General features: G+C 39.0%; 1 long non-coding RNA gene across 1 annotated transcript in view; it reads right to left on the bottom strand.

Annotated features, from left to right (window-relative positions):
• Positions 1–19,737, bottom strand: part of LOC113255293 (uncharacterized) — a 303,324-nt gene that overhangs the window by 34,955 nt on the left and 248,632 nt on the right. Inside the window, exons 3-4 of the long non-coding RNA XR_008957492.1 lie at positions 13,143–13,191; positions 6,243–6,367 (exon numbers count right to left, since the gene is read on the bottom strand). This is a non-coding gene — a long non-coding RNA (uncharacterized LOC113255293). The remainder of the gene's footprint in view (positions 1–6,242; positions 6,368–13,142; positions 13,192–19,737) is intronic.

Here is a 19,737-nt window from a genome sequence, read left to right as displayed (position 1 = left end):
TCTTTAAATGTTTGCTAAAATTCAGCTATGAAACCATCTGATCCTGGACTTTGGTTTGTTGGGATTTTTTAATTTTTTGGTTGGGGGAGTTTATTACTGATTCAGTTTTGTTACTGGTAATTAGTCTGTTCAGATTATCTACTTCTTCCTGATTCATTTTTGGAAAAATGTATATTTTTAGGTACTGATCCACTTCTTCTAGGTTGTCCAATGTGTTAGCATATAATTTTTTATAGTAGTCTCTTATAATCATTTGCATTTTATGGTGTTGGATGTTACTTCTCTTTTTCACATACAATTTTGAGAGTCCTCTCTCCTTTTTTCCCGTGAGTCTGAGATAGAGGTTTATTAAAATTGTTTACCTTTTGAAGCAACCATCTTTGAGTGTCATTGTTTCTGTTCTTTTTATATTCATTTCTACTGTGAAATTCCTTCTACCTGCTTTGAACTTTTTATCTAGTTCCTTTAAATGTATGGTTAGGTCATTTGAGATTTTTCTTGTTACTTAAAGTAGACCTGTGTTGCCATAAACTTCTTAGAACTGCTTTTCCTATATCCCCAAAATTTTGGGCCATTTTCATATGTCTCCATGGATTTTTTCATTGACCCATTGGTTATTTAATAGCATGTCATTCAGCCTCTGTGTTTTTGTGGGTTTTTTTCTTGTAATTGATTTCTAGTTTAATACTGTTGTGAGAAATGATGCTTGGTATGATTTCAATCTTCTGAAATTTATTTATTTAAACTTGTCTTGTGGCCTAATATGTGGTGATTTCTCCTGGGGAATGATCTGTGTGCACTTGAAAAGAATGTGTATCCTGCTGTTTTTTCATGTAATTTTCTGTATATATTTATGAAGTTCGTTTCTTTCAAAGCCATTGTTTCCTTAATGATTTTCTGTCTGGATGATTAACATCCTACTTAAATCAAGGGATAAAAGTCCCCTACTATTACTGTTGATTTATGTCTGGTAATACTTGCATTATATATTTAGGTTCTCCATTGCTGGGTACATAGATATTTATAACTGTTATATTCTCTTCTTGGGTAGACCCCATTACCATTATATAATGCCTCTGTCTCCTCTATAGAGGAGTCTTTGTCTTCAGGTGCTCTGAGTGGGGTGGGGGCTGGTGGGACAACTGAGGCATGTGAGTTGTCTGGAACTGAAATGGTACAGGCCTGGTGATTATTTTGGTGTGCTTTGTGCCTGTGTCATGGTGGTGAGATAGCTGGAGCTGTAGTGAGTACTGTTCAGGGAAGTCCCCTTCTGTGCCTCACTACAGCCCCCATGGTGAAATGGCTAGAACTGGTATATAGGCTAGGTGCCCAAAGCTTACTAATGCAGTGGGCTGGCTCGGGATCTCGGATGTTGCTTTTTTTCCTGTGCTATCTGGGGGGCAGGGGGTAAACTCTAACGGTTCCTAGCCCGTCCAACCCCAGAGAGAGTTCTAGCTGTTTCCCTGCTATTTCGCAAATTTCTACAGTCAGTTTCTTTAGTTCTTTCAAACCATAGTTTTGTTTTTTCTGTGGCCCAGAGCAGATGAGTCTGCTCATGGCTCCTAAGAATCCCTCCCACTGCATTCTGCAGTGGGAGGGGTGAGAGTACAAATCATGAATAATTTTCTTACTGTATGACAGAGAAGTCCAACCAGTACTTAGGTATTTACCCAAGAAACATGCAAAATTTTGTCCACACCATGCCTGTAAGTCAATATTTATGACTGCTTTATTCATAATCACCTAAAATGAAAACAACTCACATGGACTTCAGCAGGTGAGTGAATGGATAAATAATAATGGTACGACCACTCGATACTTAGTGCTAAAAATTCACTCATTTTTCTTATACAGAACAACATGGATGTATCTTAAAAACAAACATGATGGTAAGTGGAAAAAGTCAGATACAGAGTATGATTCCATTTATATGATATGCTGGAAAAGGCGAAACTCTAGGGACAGATTACATATTAGTGGTTGCCAAGGGGTAGTGGGTGGGGAGGACATTAGGTACCACGACCTGCAGGGAAACTTTACACACTTGTCAGAGTTGACCAAAGAATTTATATTGGTTATACCTTAGTAAACCTGAGGTAAAAACAGATGCCCAAATAAATGCTAAGATACCTGTACAACTTTTAGGTATGTCAAGTATGATTAAAGATGAAAATTATTTCTAAATTAGCCATAAGATTCAGTGCAATTATAATCAAAATTTCTTATAATTTCTCAAGTGATTTCTAACATCATAGAGCTAAAGGGGTGACTTGCTTTAATCAAATATCAAGCCTTCCTGTAAAGCTAAGGTGATAGATCAATAGGAAAAAATAAATACACGTTGAGACTAAAGTTTCTTGAGTGCTTTATTAGGGAAGGAAGCATATATACTATGTATATGATATAGACCTAAACATGAGGGAAAAAAAAAAACTTGAAAGAAAATCTCCCCTACCTAAATGTTAGAATACTGTTAGTCTTAGAGTAAGAGATCAGTAATTCCAACTCTAACATGTATAACTTCATTAGTAAAAAGAAACCATAATATTAAAGGAGCCACAGTAACCTAGAAAATAGAACCAATACTTACTGATTGGAATCATTTTGGGTTTTTCTACTGCCTGTAGTAAGAAAGAACATGAGAATCCAGAAGAAAATGGGCAAGGGATATGTACTGGTAACAGGAGAAAGCACAATTTTTATTAGGCAAGTAAGGATGAAAACAGAAACAATAGTATTAGAAGTTGGGAAAAATAGAAGAAAAAGTTATCATTTCAAACCCATTATGTTGACAAGAGCTATAATTTAAGTGGATATGAGAGTTGAAATCTGATACCCAGCTGCTGGGAGTGTAAACCAGCTTGGGAGGGCAGTATCTCTTAAAGTTGAAAAGAAGCATATCCTACAACCTAACGGTTCCATTTCTTAGCATTCTCTCATACCTATATGCACAGGGTACCCAAGAGCATTCTCTGTAATAGAGAACAATGAAACACCACCAAGGGCTATCAATAAATGGATGGAGAATTAAACCATAGTGCATATATTAATATAATGCTGTACAGTACAAAAAGGAGTATCACTAGATCTAAATGTTTAATTAAAAACATGTCAAGTAAGCAAAAGCATGTTACAAAATAATGTGCAGAATGTAATACCATTACATACACTAAAAAAATAGTAAGCAGAGTGGTAGCTTTCGTGGATAGAAATTTTAAAATTTAGACATCAGTATACTAACCTAACAATAGTGGTTTCACTTTGAGGGAAGGGGTAGAGCATGTTGGCTCGTGTAGGGGAACATACGGAACTTCAGCTGAATGTACACAATTTCACTTCTTTAAAAAAATAAACTAGGCTAGTAGAGACTAACCTGAAATGTGACTGGTAGAGACAGTGTGTAATCATTTGTCATGTACTTTATACATGGTCCCAGTTCATAATTTAAAGGGATCATGCCAGGTTATGCAACGGGGCAAACCATAAAATGTTGGTCCTCACCTCATAAATTTACCGTTTCATCTAAAAACAAGGTTGATGAATTTCCAAGCTGATGGCTAGGCTGAGAGTGTTGAAGTTTTCTTTGGAAAGGGACCACAAAAATCCTCTCTTGTGGGTCTCTTGGAGTCTTTGAGGAAATTAGAAGGAGATTACTTTCTTCTCCTACCGATCTTCCTACTTCTTATGTATGTTCCATAGATGAGAGAAATCATATGATAATTGTCTTTCTCTGCTTGACTTATTTCACTTAGCATTATTCCCTCCAGAAAGGGATAAAGAAAGGGGGGTAATCAGAAGGGGGAATGAAGCATGAGAGACTATGGACTCTGAGAAACAAACTGAGGGCCTCAGAGGGGAGGGGGGTGGGGGAATGGGATAGACTGGTGATGGGTAGTAAGGAGGGCACGTATTGCATGGTGCACTGGGTGTTATACGCAACTAATGAATCATCAAACTTTACATCAAAAACCGGGGATGTACTGTATGGTGACTAACAGAAATATTATTATGAAAATAAAAAGGAGATTACTTTTCAAGAGTACTGGGGACTTTTAACTCAATTTGATTACTAACCCTAATTTATTTTATTCTTGGATTTTTACATGTAATACATTACTTATATGTAATATTTTAGAGATAGTCATTATCCAGCTTCTAGAATGGCCCATGCAAAAAAATTCAAGATACTGACATATAAAGAACACAGGAAATAGGATTATGATACTTTCATTTTTTGTAAATATAAGCCACCAAAATTACCACTCTACCTACCTTCCCAAATGTTTTAATTATGATTGCTATGTAGCCATTTTCAATATGTTTTTTATACGTTGGAGTAAATCTTAATTCCACAAAAAAATATTTACCAATGACAGTAATACTAATCCTCACAGCTGGTTTTGAGGACAAGGTAGACAGATCTTTGGTTCAGTGAAAAAGCTACAGTAAGATGTATTCTGTAATGCTGCTTGTATGTCAATATTCAAAATTATAAATGCAAGTTACAGTAAGATGTATTCTGTAATGCTGCTTGTATGTCAATATTCAAAATTATAAATGCAAGTAAGTGAATGAATGATAGTGCTACATTCTTTTTACACTATATCCTTTTGAGAATGGTCATTTATCTTTTTCCTTGAGATTTGTCAAGGGAGAGGCATGAGAGCTGAGCCGAGATTATTTTTCAGTAAATAGTTCTGAGTCTTTTCAACATGAAGTGATAATTCTGTACAGGGTTGTAGAATTTAAGCCAATATAGTTTGAAACTACCTAAAAAAAAAGATTTCAGTTTGATATTAGTCACTTGTTCTAGCAGTTGAAAGCAGGGTATCTATTGATAAACCTTTTACCTGGTGTATAAACATAAATCAACATAAATTAGGATACTGTTTATATTCTCAGTGGTCTTGAAAGAAGAGTCTTTGAGAGAAGCACTCTAGAGACAGCCATGCCCTTCCATGCTATTTCAATCTGTCACCTCACAGGTCAGAAGTCCTTAGATCTTGACCTTTTCCCAATGACTTGAGCGAAAAGCAACCCCCACTTGGGACTATAATGAGGTCTTGTACTACAGCTGAACAAGGTTTCTAATCAGAAATGCAGGACAAAGGAAAAAATAATATATTTCTCACAAATTCTAAAGAGCTTTCCCCACAAAGTGGAGGGGATGGGAAAATTCACGTCATGGCTCTTACTGGTCTTCCTGCCACTCCTGTAGACAATTAAGCTAAAAACTCACAACTAGTATAGAATTGCTATCAAGAAATATATACGCTCTTCAACTAGGGGTATCTGTGCTTTAAAAATGAGATAAATTTTATTCTGCATCCATGAATACTGAATTATACTCATAAGGCTAATAATGATGATAAACATATTAGGTAAACATCAAAGCTTAATGAAATTTCTCCGTTATCTAGTAGATTTGAGCTTATGAAGTCTGACTAGAATTAGGACAGTGGTTACTTTTCAAATTTGATTAAATTACGCCTTCTAAGTTCCAAACTCAGGATTTTACTTGCACGTATACATTATTTGAGAATGCAATTTCTATAAATTTTGCTTCTACAGAACAAAGAGATGGACTATGAACAAATACGACACTCTTAAATAGATCTTTACCCTTGATACTTTTTTTTACACATTTTACTATGCTGTAAGAAACTTAAATGTAATGCCCAGTCACAAAGGATGGACATCTCTAGCGTGTTTGCATGGAGCCACTGTGGAGGGTGGAGGAAGAAGGCAAGGTTAACTGCTAGCTCTTTCCCAGGTGTAGCCTCCTGTTGGTCAAAATTTGCCCTGCTGGGTTTAATGCAGAGCATGAAATCCGCCATAATAGCTGGTTCGCTAAAACGTAACGTGGAGGCCGCTGCGGGCAGGGAAGGTTTCGGAGGAGGGCATAGGCCTTTGGAACGCCGAGGCCTGCGTGACCTCTCTGCCGTTGCAATGCCACGCGGACTTGCCTTCCCGAAAGTTTCCTAGCCCAAGCAGCTGCCCTGAGATCTAAGAGACGCAGGCATTGTCCCTTAGGCTATGTTTAGCAGAACTGGGAGAGCACGCCCAAATTAGCATTTCGTATCTTTTCCATGAACAGATCCTCCCAGTTTTCAGTAAGACCCCTTGTCAACATCATGTGCTCGAGACACAGTGATAAGGATTTGTGAGTATCCTGAAGGACCAATAAAAGTGGGAGCACAGGAGAGCAAAGGGTCTTCACCTCTGAGCGTTGACCCCCTTACCTTCTCCTCTCTTTCACAGGGAAGTCTGGAGTAATCTTTCATCCATCGGTACAGGGATTGCTGGCCATTCCCGGCAAGTGGTGACCCTGACGTGACCATCTTGTAACAGACAGCATATGGACCCCCTGAAAACGAGAAGTCTGCGTGCAGTAAGTGGGCATCGGCTCAAGACCGAGTTCGGGGAAGTTTCAGGCTTGGGTATTTTTACGGAATTAAAAGTTCTCAAAGAACTCCAGATCTGGGGCAAACCTCTCTCTCAAACAGAGACAATATATTAAGGAGCTGTTTCTCACTTATAGTAGCAATGGTAGCCTGTAAGAGTTGCTTTAAAACCTTAAGGTGAGTGGGGCTTTTGTGACAGAGGACGAAATTCAGGGTTTGTTAGAGGTTATTGAACAGAACTCATGGTTCCCTCACCGAGGAACTTAAGATTTAGAAGTATGGGAGAGAATTAGAAAGAACTGGAAACATTGCCATAAACAAGGTAAAAGGTGCCTGCTTGCTTCCCTTATTATGTAGGGTCTAGTCAGGTCCGCCCTGGCCCCTTTACATACTGAGGACACCTCAACCGTCTTTAAAGAAAAAGAAGGGGAATGCACGACTCCTTCGGCTCCTGAAATTAGCTCTTTAGCTTCTCAAGTTAGACCCAACAAGGAGGAAGAGCTCCCTTCCCCCCCCCCCGCCCCTACTTAGTCTATCCTTACTGGGGGCTGCATCTGCGAAGCGACGCTTACAGAGGAAGAGTTCCTAGTAGAAAGACTACATGTGTTGGAGTGTTGCTTAGATCATGATAGATTTCTGTTTCCACTGTTTTCCATCAAGTCCTCTACTAACTACTTAAGCTACAGAATTGGATGATTTCCCCTTGTAAAACTTCTAGTGTTTTCTATAGGTTAAAAATGGCAGGTTCTTCAACGCAAGGTAAAAGAAGACATGACCTTCAAGGCATGGTATTTCGGTACATACACCAGCATCCATCGCAGTCTAAAACGTGATGGGGAAGTGGAGGGGAGGGCTGGCCTTCCTCCTACAAGGGTCTGTATCAGTGGCAGTGGACATAGCGATTTTGTTTGGGGGACACCTCACGTCACTTTGACACCAGGAACCTCTGACGTATCCCACGTGGGACACCACCTGGGAGTCAGGGATTTTCTAGGTAATGGACTTTCTCTTTTCTTCAGTTCCCGAGGACTCTCCCTTGGGGTGCCTTTTAATCCACTGGAAACAGTTTGGATTGCAAAATTTCGGAAAGGATTGATCTCCTGTAATGCTGCATGGCCTCAGAGGGTTCTATCAGTTAGATCTCTGCAGTAGGAAAAGGTCAACGGACCTAGGGTACCCATTGCTCCGACCTAGGCCTTCATTGCTCTACACCAAAACCCCAATTTAAGGGCCTTGCAGAATTGGTTTGCCCGAATGTGTTTGGCTAGTAAACTCCCTCCTGACATAATTGGATAATTATCTAAACAGGCCTCCTCCGAGTAAACCCAGGTTACTGGAAGAAACACAGGCCATCCCAGACAAAGGGGACTCTTGAGTCTCTAATAGATGTGGGGGTTTCTCCCTCACTCATTGCCCAGGTTAATGGCTATCATTGGAGCTATCTGTGGTTAGTCTACCTCAGGACACGGACTTCATGAACATTCCCAAGCAGCTGCCTAAACTCCTTTGTTTCGGGGAAATTCCCTGTCTTCTCTGGCCCCACAGGGACTGCCTATTCCCCACAGTTGGCAGGAAAATACAGCGTCTGCTCCTCTGCTGGAGCTGAGGAGTTCTAGAACCAGGAACCCTTTTTCGGCCTTCTGGCAGCACTTTGCCCCTTGTTTCCCCCTCCCCCTTCTCTTTCTGCACTACCTTGGGTGTGGCTTGCATAACTGGCTTCCAGACCGTCCTCAGTGCCTCAGGCATCATGGCTGCTCCTACCCTAACCATCAAGGAGCAAGAAGAGCAGCCCTGGACCTAACACCACCCAGTCTAGATTTCCCCACCAGTGTCTCAGGCAAAAATTGACAACAGGGAGCAAAAAGGCTCTTAAAAGAGGATCCACGTGGAACACAATTCGGTATTTTAAGTAAGTCTATCAATTCAATTAAGATAGACCCGTCTTTGAGGTTATCAGCATTAAATGTAGAAGTTATTCTATTGAGATTTACTAAAGGTCAAATAAGCTCATGTTCTCTCTCTTGCAATTTGTTAGCAAAAATGATTCATAAATTTGCCATCTAAAGAACTCATGGTGCAATAGTTCACAATTGGTTACTACTTAGTCATTGGAGACTAAGATTTCTAAGACAGACAGCAAAATTCAGCTCAACATTAATTCCTAATGGTCTTAGTTAGTCCTAGAGTCCAATTTTTTTTTCCTGATATTTAAAGATGTGAATTCAACAAGCCATGAAAGTCTGTATATCCTTCAATCTAATAAATCCACCTCTAGGTTCTGGTTCAAGATGGTGATGCAAGAAAATGTTAAACTCACCTCCTCCAGTGGACACCCCAGCTCCACAGCCATCTATGGAACAATGTCCTCTGGTGGCGGCGGAATACAGAGAAGCAGGTAGGAAAGGCTGAGACACAGGTTTTCTATAAACCCCACTGCCAGCATGGGAACCCACATTAGGCACCCCAACTGCGTCCCCCAAAGCATCTGGTTTTGAAAACCAGCAGGACACACATCCAGGACATCTGTGGGTCTGCGGTAAACTAAGTCACGGCCCTTAAAGTGCTTGTATACAGACTCACACATTCCAGCGCCCAGCACAGAAACAGTCCTTTGAAAAGCACTTAGATTTTACATGCAAAGGACTCATTTGCAAATTTTAAAGCGTAAGTCTGCCATACTGTACAGGGGTGAAGGCTGGTCGACATCTTCCTGTTCCTCTTCTGACTTGCTAAAGCACACGGTCAGCGTTCTACCCTCGCTATACAAAAAGCAACAAATGTAGGAACTCAGTCCTCAGTGAAAGAGGCCTATGACCTTATGAGTGATCTGAGGGACTGCCTTCTAATTAAATACCAGCGCTGAATAAAAACTCTACAGAGACCTTGCAAAGTGGGTACAATCCTCACATTCTCCCATTGCCACTTGCCTTGGCACTAGTATCTCCTGGAGAAAAGTTCTTTAATGTGTCTGGTGCCCAGGTTTTTGCAGCTGCCACCCAAGGAACACCCCCTATTCACCTGGATCTGACAGCTATGGGCATATGTGTTCTAGTCCCACCAGGGTGTAAACCACCCCTAGGGCACCGCACAGACCGACTGAAACACACGTCGCCAGCCTTTCGCTGAAAGAGGCCTCGTCGCTTGTCCTGGAACTCTGGCTTTAGGGGCAGACTTCAGGATTGGCACACATGCAGGAGCTTCGTTACAGTTTGTGACTACCACCCTGTGGGTATTCCTACATTGCTTGTCTCTGGTGGCCAGTGGTGTTTCACTGTGGTCTTAGAGGATTGGATATATTTCCATTCCTTAAAAGCTGCTTCCTAAGGGCCTGAATTCCAATCAATCAAGCTGAACGTAGGAGCTAAGATCCCCACCCACCCCTCCTTTAGAACACTGACTAGTTTTGACACACACGGAACTCCTGGGAAGTAGTAAAAATGAAATTGACTGTTTGTTTGGCTATGCACGAAGGTTTGAAAGACAACCAAGAGCTGAGGCAGGGTGAAATAATGAGGTTAACCTCCTACTCAAGGCCCAGGGTTCAAGACCGTGAAAGAAGGCCGTTTCATCTAATGCACAGAAACCAACACAGAGTCAAGAAATCTGAATAGAGAAATGTGTTCCAAATGAAACATTAGAAAAAAAGATGCTCACCAAAGCTGGGAGAAGAATGAACACCGTGAAAAATTGAAAGTGACAACAAGATGTCACAGAGCTCAAATATAATAACTGAACTGAAAAACACACTACAGGGGTTCAGTAGTACAGCAGATGCAGCAGAAGAAAGGCGGAATTACCCAAGCAGACTAGTGCTCACATTGCAGGAGTTTCAGAAGAAGATGATAGAGAAATGGGCAGGAAACTTAACTTAAAAAAAAAATGAGGACTGAAAACTTCCCTAAACTGAGGAAGAAAACAGAAGCCCAGCTAGAACCAAATAAGATAGAAAAAGACCTATTCAAGGACTCATTATAATTAAAATATCAAAAGTTTAAGGCACGGAGACACTCTTGAAGAGGAAAACAACTTGCTGTGCACAAGGGAATTGCCATAAGGTATGAGATTTTTCAGAAGACGCTCTGCAGGCCAGAAGAGCATGGCACGATATATTTAATTTCCAACCAAGAATACTCTGCCCAGGAAAGTTATTCAGAAATTAAGGACACTAAACAGTTTTCTAGACAAAAGCTAAGGGAGTTCATTACCACTATACCAATCGTACAATAAATATAAAAAGGAGTTCTTTAAGCTGCAGAGAAAGGGTGTAATTTGTAATGAAAAAATAAAGTATGACTCTCACTGGTAAAGGTAAATAATCACTAAAAGTAGTGGATTTAATCACTTATAAAGTTGGTATAAAAAGAGAAAGTTAGTGATGTGGGGAACAAAGGCGAAAGAACAAACTAAATTTCCTTACTGCCTCCAGCCCGTTGACAAGTCCTTAAAGCAGGCAGAGTGACCTTCCTCTGGGAGCTCAGCTGCCTCGATGTTGACAATTTGCTAAGGGCAAAAGGCAATCTTAATATTATCCTGACCCCCAGGATCCTGGATCCTGTGAGTACTTTAAACATATGGAAATCCCTTTAGAAACTTCTTTTATCTCTATCCTCAAGATATATGTTAACAATCATCCTCCAAACATGTGGCCCCCTGATACATATCTGTAGGGTCTCACATGACTGAGGGTTTACTAAACAGTAATAACATCTTCCTAACAATAACTAGCCCCCTCAATGTCCTAGAAAGCTCTTTATCTTGGAGGTTTGTGCTATCCATAACCTCCTCCTACCTTGAAAGTGTATAATTGCCCACTCCTCACAGCCCCAGTGCAGCTCTTTCTGCCCACAGGTCCTGTGCTTTAATAAAAACACCTTTTAAAGATTTTATTTATTTGACAGAGATAGAAACAGCCAGCGAGGGAGGGAACACAAGCAGGGGGAGCGGGAGAGGAAGAAGCAGGCTCATAGCAGAGGAGCCTGATGTGGGGTTCGATCCCGTAACGCCGGGATCACGCCCTGAGCCGAAGGCAGACGCTTAACTGCTGTGCCACCCAGGCGCCCCCAATAAAAACACCTTTTAGACCTCTTATTTTTTCTTGACCATTTGCTCTGAGCCCCAACATTGCTACATCAGTTAGTAAAAATTAAAAAATGTAAAATCGGACAAGAAAACAAAATGGGCGGGGGCGATGAGAGTTAAAGCCTTAGTGAAAAACATTCTAAGTTGCTATCGACTTAGACTGTTCGAAATTACAAGGCAAAAACCTATAGCAGATAGGAATCTGAACATAGCACTCAAGTCATAAAACCACAAAGGAAGAAGGCAAGAGACAAAGAAACAGAGTTTCTACAAAACAGCCAGAAAACAAACCACCAGAAATATATCCCTATGAATAATTACTTTAAAAAGAATGGCTGAATTGATGATAATAATACTCCATATACTGCATACAAGAAAATTACTGCAGACTGAAGGAACACAAGACTAAAAGTCCAGAGATGGGAGACGATCTGCCATGCAAACTGAAATGAAAATTGGGGTAGTTATCCTTACCCAAAACAAATTTTTAAAGTAAGGAGTTAGGAGGACATTGCATCACATCAAGGAGAGTCAATCCGAGAAAAGATTTTATATATTTATGTCTTCCTATGTTAAGACCTAAAGAGGAAATAGCAATGTAATAATAGTTGGCTTTAAAAGACACATTAGAACAGATGGACTTAAACGATATGTGCAGAATATTCCATTTGAAAAGACCAGAACACATTCTTTCAAGTACCCAATCATTCTCCAGTACAGTGAGTCATACACTGGGCCCCAAACCAAGTCTTACTGAAGTTAAGCAGGTCAAAATCCTACCAAGCATCTTTTTTGACCACAGTGGGAATTAAACAACATGATATACAGAAGAACCTATGGGTCAACAAAGAAATTGAGTTAAAAAAAAACAATACCTTGAGACAAGTGAAAATGGAAATCCAGCATACCAAAATTTATAGAATTCATCAAAAGCAGTTCAAAGAGGAAAGTTCATATCAATAAATGCCTACCTGAAAAAAAATTTATCAAATGTAACTACCTAATTTGTACCTCAGGTAAGGGGAAAAAGAACAAATCTCGAGGGCAGCAACAAAGATTGTAGCAGAAATAAATGAAATTAAAAAAAATAGAAAAGAGCTACAAAACCAATGGCTGCTGCTTTAAGAAATAAAATCCATCAACGTTTGGGTAGATTTATCAAGGAAAAAAAAGACTCAAATAAAATTAGAAATGAAAGATATCACAACTGATACCATAGAAGTAGGAGCATCCTACAAGGCTACTACAAATAATTTTATGGCAACAAATTGAACAACCTACAAGAAATGAAGCAATTCCTAAGAACTTACTATCTTCCAAAAATCATGAAGAAATAGACCCATTACTAGTATGGAGATTGAATCAGTAATCAATAACCTCCCAACAAACAAGAGTCCTAGACCAGATGGCCTCACTGGTAAATTCTACCAAACTTTTCAAAAAGAGTTAATTCCACTCCTTCTAAAACTCCTTCAAGAATAGGAGAGGAGGGAAAATTTCATCCATTTTATAAGGCCAGCTTTAGTATGATTCCAAAACTAGACAAGGATACCACAAGAAAAGAGAGTTACAGGCAAAGATCTCTGATCATCAGAGGTGCAAAAATTCTCCACAAAATATTTACAACGTGAATTCAACAATACGCTATAATGAACATACCTGGTGATCAGGTGTGATGTGTTCAAGGGATGTAAGGATGATTCAGCATCTGCAAAAAATGTCAATATAGTACATCCTATTAACCAAATGAGGTATAAAAACCAGATGATTATCGCAGTCGACAAAAAGCATTTTAAAAAAACATGTGTTTTTGATTAAAAACTCTCAACAAAGTAGGCATAGAGGGAATGCTCTTCAACAGAATCAAGGCCATGATCAGAAGTCCAAAGCTAATATCATACTCAGCAGTGAACTTTTCCTCTAAGATCAGTAATGAGACTGGGATGCCCAGTCTCACTACCTTTATTCAACAGAGTATTGGAAGTCCCAGCCTGGGCAATAAGTCAAGAGAAAAAAAAGTCATTGAAATGGGAAAGGAAGAAATAAACTTCCACTCTTAGCAAATGACATGATCCATTATATTAAAAACCCTGAAGACTCCACCAAAAGACTCTTAGAGAATATAAATTTAGTGAGGTTGTAGGATACAAAGTCAAAATACAGAACTCTTGTGTTTCTACATATTTTTAAGAAAGGAAAATAAGAAAAACAATCTTATTTATAATTGCACAAGAATAAAATACCTAGGATTTTAAAAAAATACCTAGGAATACTAAAACTAATACACATTGATAAAAAAAAAAACCCTGAAAACATTAATAAATAAATAATGCTGCATTTCATAATAAATATAAAGATGTTCTATGCTTATGGATTGAAAGAATCTTATACCATACACAAAAATTAACTAAAAATGGATAGACAATGAAAGACTTGGACCCATAAAACTTGCAGAAGAAACATAAGGCAGTAACCTCCCTAACATTGGTCATAGTGATGATTTTTTTTTCTTTTTTTTTGGATTTGATACAGAAGCAGAGGCAACACAAGCAGAAAACAAATGGGACTACATCAATCTGAAAAGCTTCTATACAGCAAAGGAAGCAAACAAAATGAAAAGTCCATCTACTGAATGAAAGAAAATACTTGTGACTTACGTATCTGATAAGCAGCTTTGCCAAAATATACAACTTATAACAACAAAATATACAACTTATAACAACAAAAAGATGTTCAACGTCACTAATCATCAGGAAAACGTAAATTAAAACCACAATGAGGTATCACCTCACATCTGTTAGAATCAACTATTATTCAAAAGACAAGAAAGGATGAAGAGAAAAAGGAACGCTGTGCACCACTGGTGGGAGTGTAACTTGCTGTGGCCACGAAGGGTAACAGGATAGCCACCGCTGAATAAATGAACCACCACCCTAGGATCCAGCAACTCCACTTCTTGGTATTCGTCTAAAAACCACGAAAATATTAACTTGAAATGATAAAAGCCCGCCCATGTTAAATGCAGCATTGTATCCAACAGCCAAAGGCACGGAAGCACCCTCAGTGCCTCCTGATGGATTCGTGGATAAAGAAAGCATGATATACACATACATGCAATGGAATTTTATTCAGCCCTAAAAAGGAATGACACGTTTCCATGGGTGACAATATGGATGCACCATGAGGACAATACGCTAAGTAAACAAAGGCAGGGAAAGACAAAGACTCTATGATCTCACCTCTAAGTGTAATGTTTAAAAACAAATACAAGGAAGAGATTGCTGGTTGCCAGAGACAGGGGTGGGTGAAACGGGTGAAGGAGTCAAAAGGTAGACACTTTCAGTTATAAAATACTTAAGTCATGGGCTTGTGATGGAAAACATGATGACTACTGTTAAAAATACTGTATTGCCTACGTGGAAGTTGCTCACAGAGTAGATGTTGAAAGTTGTTACCACAAAAAATACAAATTCAAGAACTACGGATGGTGAGAGTAAGTAGATTTATTGTGGTCATTACTTTGTAAACTGTGAAGTGATCACCATAATAATCTAGTTAACGTTTGTCACGTTCTATACGTCCAGATTTTTTTCTTGTGATGTGAAGTTTATATCAAATACCAAGTTACTTTGTTGTACAGTGTCATCTATCAGTTTTACTTTAATAAAGTAAATTCAGTATTAGAAATTTATTATGAGGACAAAGTCGCTGATGTGCATATATGAAAATGCCAAACAACAAAAGGCTGGTAACTGTAGATTGATTATAACAGTAAAAAAATACTGTAAAGTGGTTAAATAATGGTATAACTTCAGAGTACAAACTTTGTGATTAAAAGCATTTCCTAAAATGTGTTCTATAAAATCCTGACCCTGCAAGACGTGCATAGGCAATTCAGATTCTCATTCCAGTCAATAAATCTATGTGGGGACTGCTCAAAATACTTTCAGTTATGAGCACCAATGTGCCTACTTCCGTCTGGCTTCAACCCTTAAGGGAATGTCATGGCTGATATAATTAAGTTTAAAGAAAATAAAAATATTCAACAAGTCATCAGTTCCATTATTCTGTAATTCTCTAAGCTCTTTTTTCCTCCACAGGTTGGTGTCATCTTTAAACTGGATTTCCTCATGGTCACAGTCACTTGTGAAATAGAAGACGCGTTCCACCGGCAGGGGATGGGCATCCTAGGCGATCACTAAGAGACTGAGGAGACAGAACTTGCGTGCTTTTCTACAGCCCCGCAGTTGTAGCCATCACATATACGTCCTCAAGATAAACAGTCCTCAAGTAAGAGAATTTGACAGGGCTTACTGTTTAAAGTAGTGCTCCTTTGCATGCTCTGCTCTCCCATACGCAGTAGAAATTCTGTGTATGTAACTAACTCCTTTTCTGTTATTTTCTCCCTAGAGCCATATAAAAATGCTCAGTAGAGACAATGCCGTATGCACGGTGTGCAGTATCAGGCCCCTCGCCTTCTTCCTGTTGCTGACTCACAGCCAGACTGTGTACTTCAACTTTACCTTTCCTTGAATGGTAACTGGGTGACGAGTATGAAGGAGGGCACGTGGTGGGATGAGCACTGGGTGTTACACGGGACCAATGAATCATCGAACACTACAACAAAAACTTACGATGTGCTCTACGCCGGTAACTGAACATAAAAAAGAAAAAAAAAGAGCTCCAAGATACAAACCAAAAGGAAAAAAAAAATCTTTCCTTGAATGAATAGTTCGTATCTGGTACCCACCTCAGGGAGGGTGAGGGTTGAGAGGGGGATCCTTACAGAATTAGAGCTCAATCAGGCCCAAATTGTCATTTATTTGGCTTTTTCCATTAAATCTATTAGGTACTCATACACCTTCATGAATGTTTTACATATACTTACTGCATATCTCAGACCTTGCAAATTGGGCCATTAAAAGGAGATACTCATTTATCAGGGCTTACTGTTTTATGGCTAATAAAATATTCTCAGCAAGGTTTCATCCTTAAGGCTTAACTTTCCTTTAGTGTCCACCCAGTCCTTGAAAACTGCAAACTAAAGTGTGATGTTTTAAATAAGACATACTATTACAGATAGCTGATGAGATAGTGGGCCCTTAAAAATTAATTTTTCTAATTAAGACATGTTCACTGTAAGAAATTACTTAAAACTTAGAAAGGTATAATGGAGGTAACTGAATCATAATTCAGTCCTTACGCTATTTGCATGTGTAGGTAATTGCCTTTACTATGAAGGAACGGCTGCATTAGTAAACATCTCTATGTCCACATAAGCCTTGGGTATGTCAGGGTTTTTTTCTATACTGATTACCTTCCCAAGTGGATCTATTCATTTATACTTCTAACAGTGCCTATTTCATCATAAATATATAACCTATGAGAAGTATTCAACTGTCCTAAAATCTGCTCAGTTTTAATACCTACACACCATTGACTTCTGCCATTGTTTCGTCTTCTCTGCCATCCCCACCTGGCCCATGCTTCCATCATCTTTCTTGACCTTTGCAGTAGATATGTGACTAGTTTCTCTGCTTCCCTTTTGCTCCTCTCCAGCTTCCTTATTGTGTCTGCAATCATCTTTTTGAATAAATGAAATTCTACTTTGACATTTTCCTGTTTGTAGCTCTTCAAAACCTTCCCTTTACTCTTGCCGTAACACTCTGTCTAAAGATGAAAACCTGAACGTGCTATCCCCGCCTCTTCAGCCTCATTACGTTCTGCTTTTTCATCTCCCTTCCACGTACAACAACTCTGCCTCCTTCCCACTCCGGAAAACCCATGCTCTCTCCTACTTGAGGAAACTAAGTATTACGTTCCATCTGCCTAATTTTCCTCCTCCCCCAACCTTTTCATTCTTAAACATTTCCCATATTAGCTCATTCATCTTATCCTCACTCCCCAGCCTAAAAGTGCCTTTTTTTCCCCAAAATGAATAAGTAATTAATGAGATTATTTGATTGTTTGCACCAGACTCCAACTCTTGGTCAGATTAGATCAGGTTTTTCTCACCCTTCAATCCTCAGCACTGGGAAGAGTACTTAGCACATGTCTAGAGGTCATTATTTTATAAAATACAAGCTATTTATTTCTAGAATAAATGTATGAATCTGAATTTACTATGAAATTTTGGAGACCTAGTAAGAGAAGAGCATGATTCCAGATTATAAGGAATGGAAAATGCACCAAAGAGAACGTGTGTAAGTAGAATCATGTTTTCAAATTGGACTATGCTACTGAATAATGTGAAATGCTCTAAGGCTCTGTGACTTTTGACAGGTTATTTGACCTCTTCTCTCCTAAATGCTTCCTGTTTCTAATAGGAACGACACTGTCTCCACTACCCAATTTCTGATATCAAAACTATGTTTAACTTTTACCCTAATTTGCTTTAAACTATAATAAAATTATTGTTGACTTTAATACAATGGCTGTGTGGATTGTATTATAGTATGAAAGGAAGAAATCAAGATAAGTCTCAGCAGGATGAGTTTTGACAGAACATCTCCCTCCTTTTTACTTATGAATAAGCTTTGGTTTAAGTTGTCGAAATATCACAAGTAAAACCACCACGTTAACAAATAGTAGTAAGAGATTTTTTGTGCATAGGACACACTTCACAAACTGGGAGCTTTTAAAAATAAATAAGGATATGAAGCGCAGGGGCATGAAGTTACAGGATGACTTATAAAATCAAAGTGAAGCAGCTGTTAACCTTTACAATGATTGGTTATTACAGTAGCAATTTCCAGATGGCAGGGGATAGGTTTAAAGTGGTAAGTCATTTTCCTAAAAATACATGAGATAAAGTTCTTTTGTAATTGTCACAGACGCTTATGTGACTTAAATGGTTTTGTCTGCTCAGGATTTTCTCAAGTCCAGTCTCCATTTTATATTTAACAGAGGTGTTTTTGTTTTATTGCAAGTTATGAACAAGCTAATTCAATGGTAACTGCATAATCCTGAGTTCTCTCCAGAGATCAGGGCTACATAAAGTAAATTATTAAAACAGCAAAGAGCTAGGAAGAGTTAGTGCTCTGAGCTTTGCTGTTGCTGCTTTTTAATAAAAAAATAACTAAATAAAACCTTAAATAACTTTTGAGTTCTTATTTGGGCAAAAGTTCCTCTGTAAACAATCCCAGCTTTTCTATAGCCTAATTAGTGGATCTTCTTTTTAGATAACCAGACTCTCATACTTTATCTTCATTTCCGTAAAGAGCTAGGTATTATGACCATGACCCCAATCTATAACTCTAGCAGAGAAGGCACTTATGGCATGACAATGGGCACCAACTGGGAATACAAACCGGTAATAAACCATAGTTAGGGCTGAGGATCATCTGAGCTTTGCATAATTTAGGCTAGAAAAATTTTTAACTGACAGTTAAGTGTCAACTAGGGAAAATTCGCAGAACTATCTTCCAACCTGAAGTGTGGACAAGCAGATCCACTGTGGTGCAGTATCACCATGATATATACTAAAATTAAAGAAGGGGGGTGCAACTGATGACAAACACCTGGAAGGTGGAGAAAGTAGTCCTTGAAAAAGTAGTACAAAACTGTCAGAATAAAGTGGTATCTAACTTAAGGCGCGTGGTGTAAATGAAGAAGTCTTGTACTGAGAGCATTCTGATTTCTCCAATGATAAAGTCCTTCGGATGGAATCCAAAAGGTTAAAATCCATGCTATAGCAAGTGATTTCTGAGCAGAGTTCTTATATGGGGTGGGGGAAAGCCATCTACATTCAATACCGGTTTGTCTCTGCGAGGTGCTTATCCTAACTCCTAGACACCTGCAACCTGACACAGTTTTCAAAGGAAGCAGCAAAAAAAAAAAAAAAAAAAAAAAAAAAAAGTTTACAGAAATCACAACCAATTTGAAATTGAGCTTAAAAGTGTCTTATTTTAAAAAGCGTTTTTAGCAGAGAGCGGAAAACTTTTTCTACAAATATTCTGAATGCAGAAAGAAAAAAAAATAGCCATGTGTTACATTTAAGTCAAAAGAAACTAAATTTGACCAAGATGGTGACACAGGTTGTTCCTGCTTCCCCTCACAAGAGGAACAAACACCTTCGAAAACAAGACACCACTGAGAGAATCCTTGAGCACAGAGGTAGGGCTGAAGCGCTCCCCTGCACCTCAGAGACCAGGACAGACTCTATTCGAGGGCAAGAAGAATGGCTGCACACTGACTGCATTGCACTTCACCCCGGACGCTACAGCACCGTGTAGAGCGCTCTCCCCTGAACTCC

Source organism: Ursus arctos, unplaced genomic scaffold (genome assembly GCF_023065955.2).
Source record: "Ursus arctos isolate Adak ecotype North America unplaced genomic scaffold, UrsArc2.0 scaffold_5, whole genome shotgun sequence".
Taxonomy (NCBI): domain Eukaryota; kingdom Metazoa; phylum Chordata; class Mammalia; order Carnivora; family Ursidae; genus Ursus; species Ursus arctos.
Note: the sequence above shows the minus strand (reverse complement) of the source record. Positions and strands in the feature narration are given on the sequence as shown.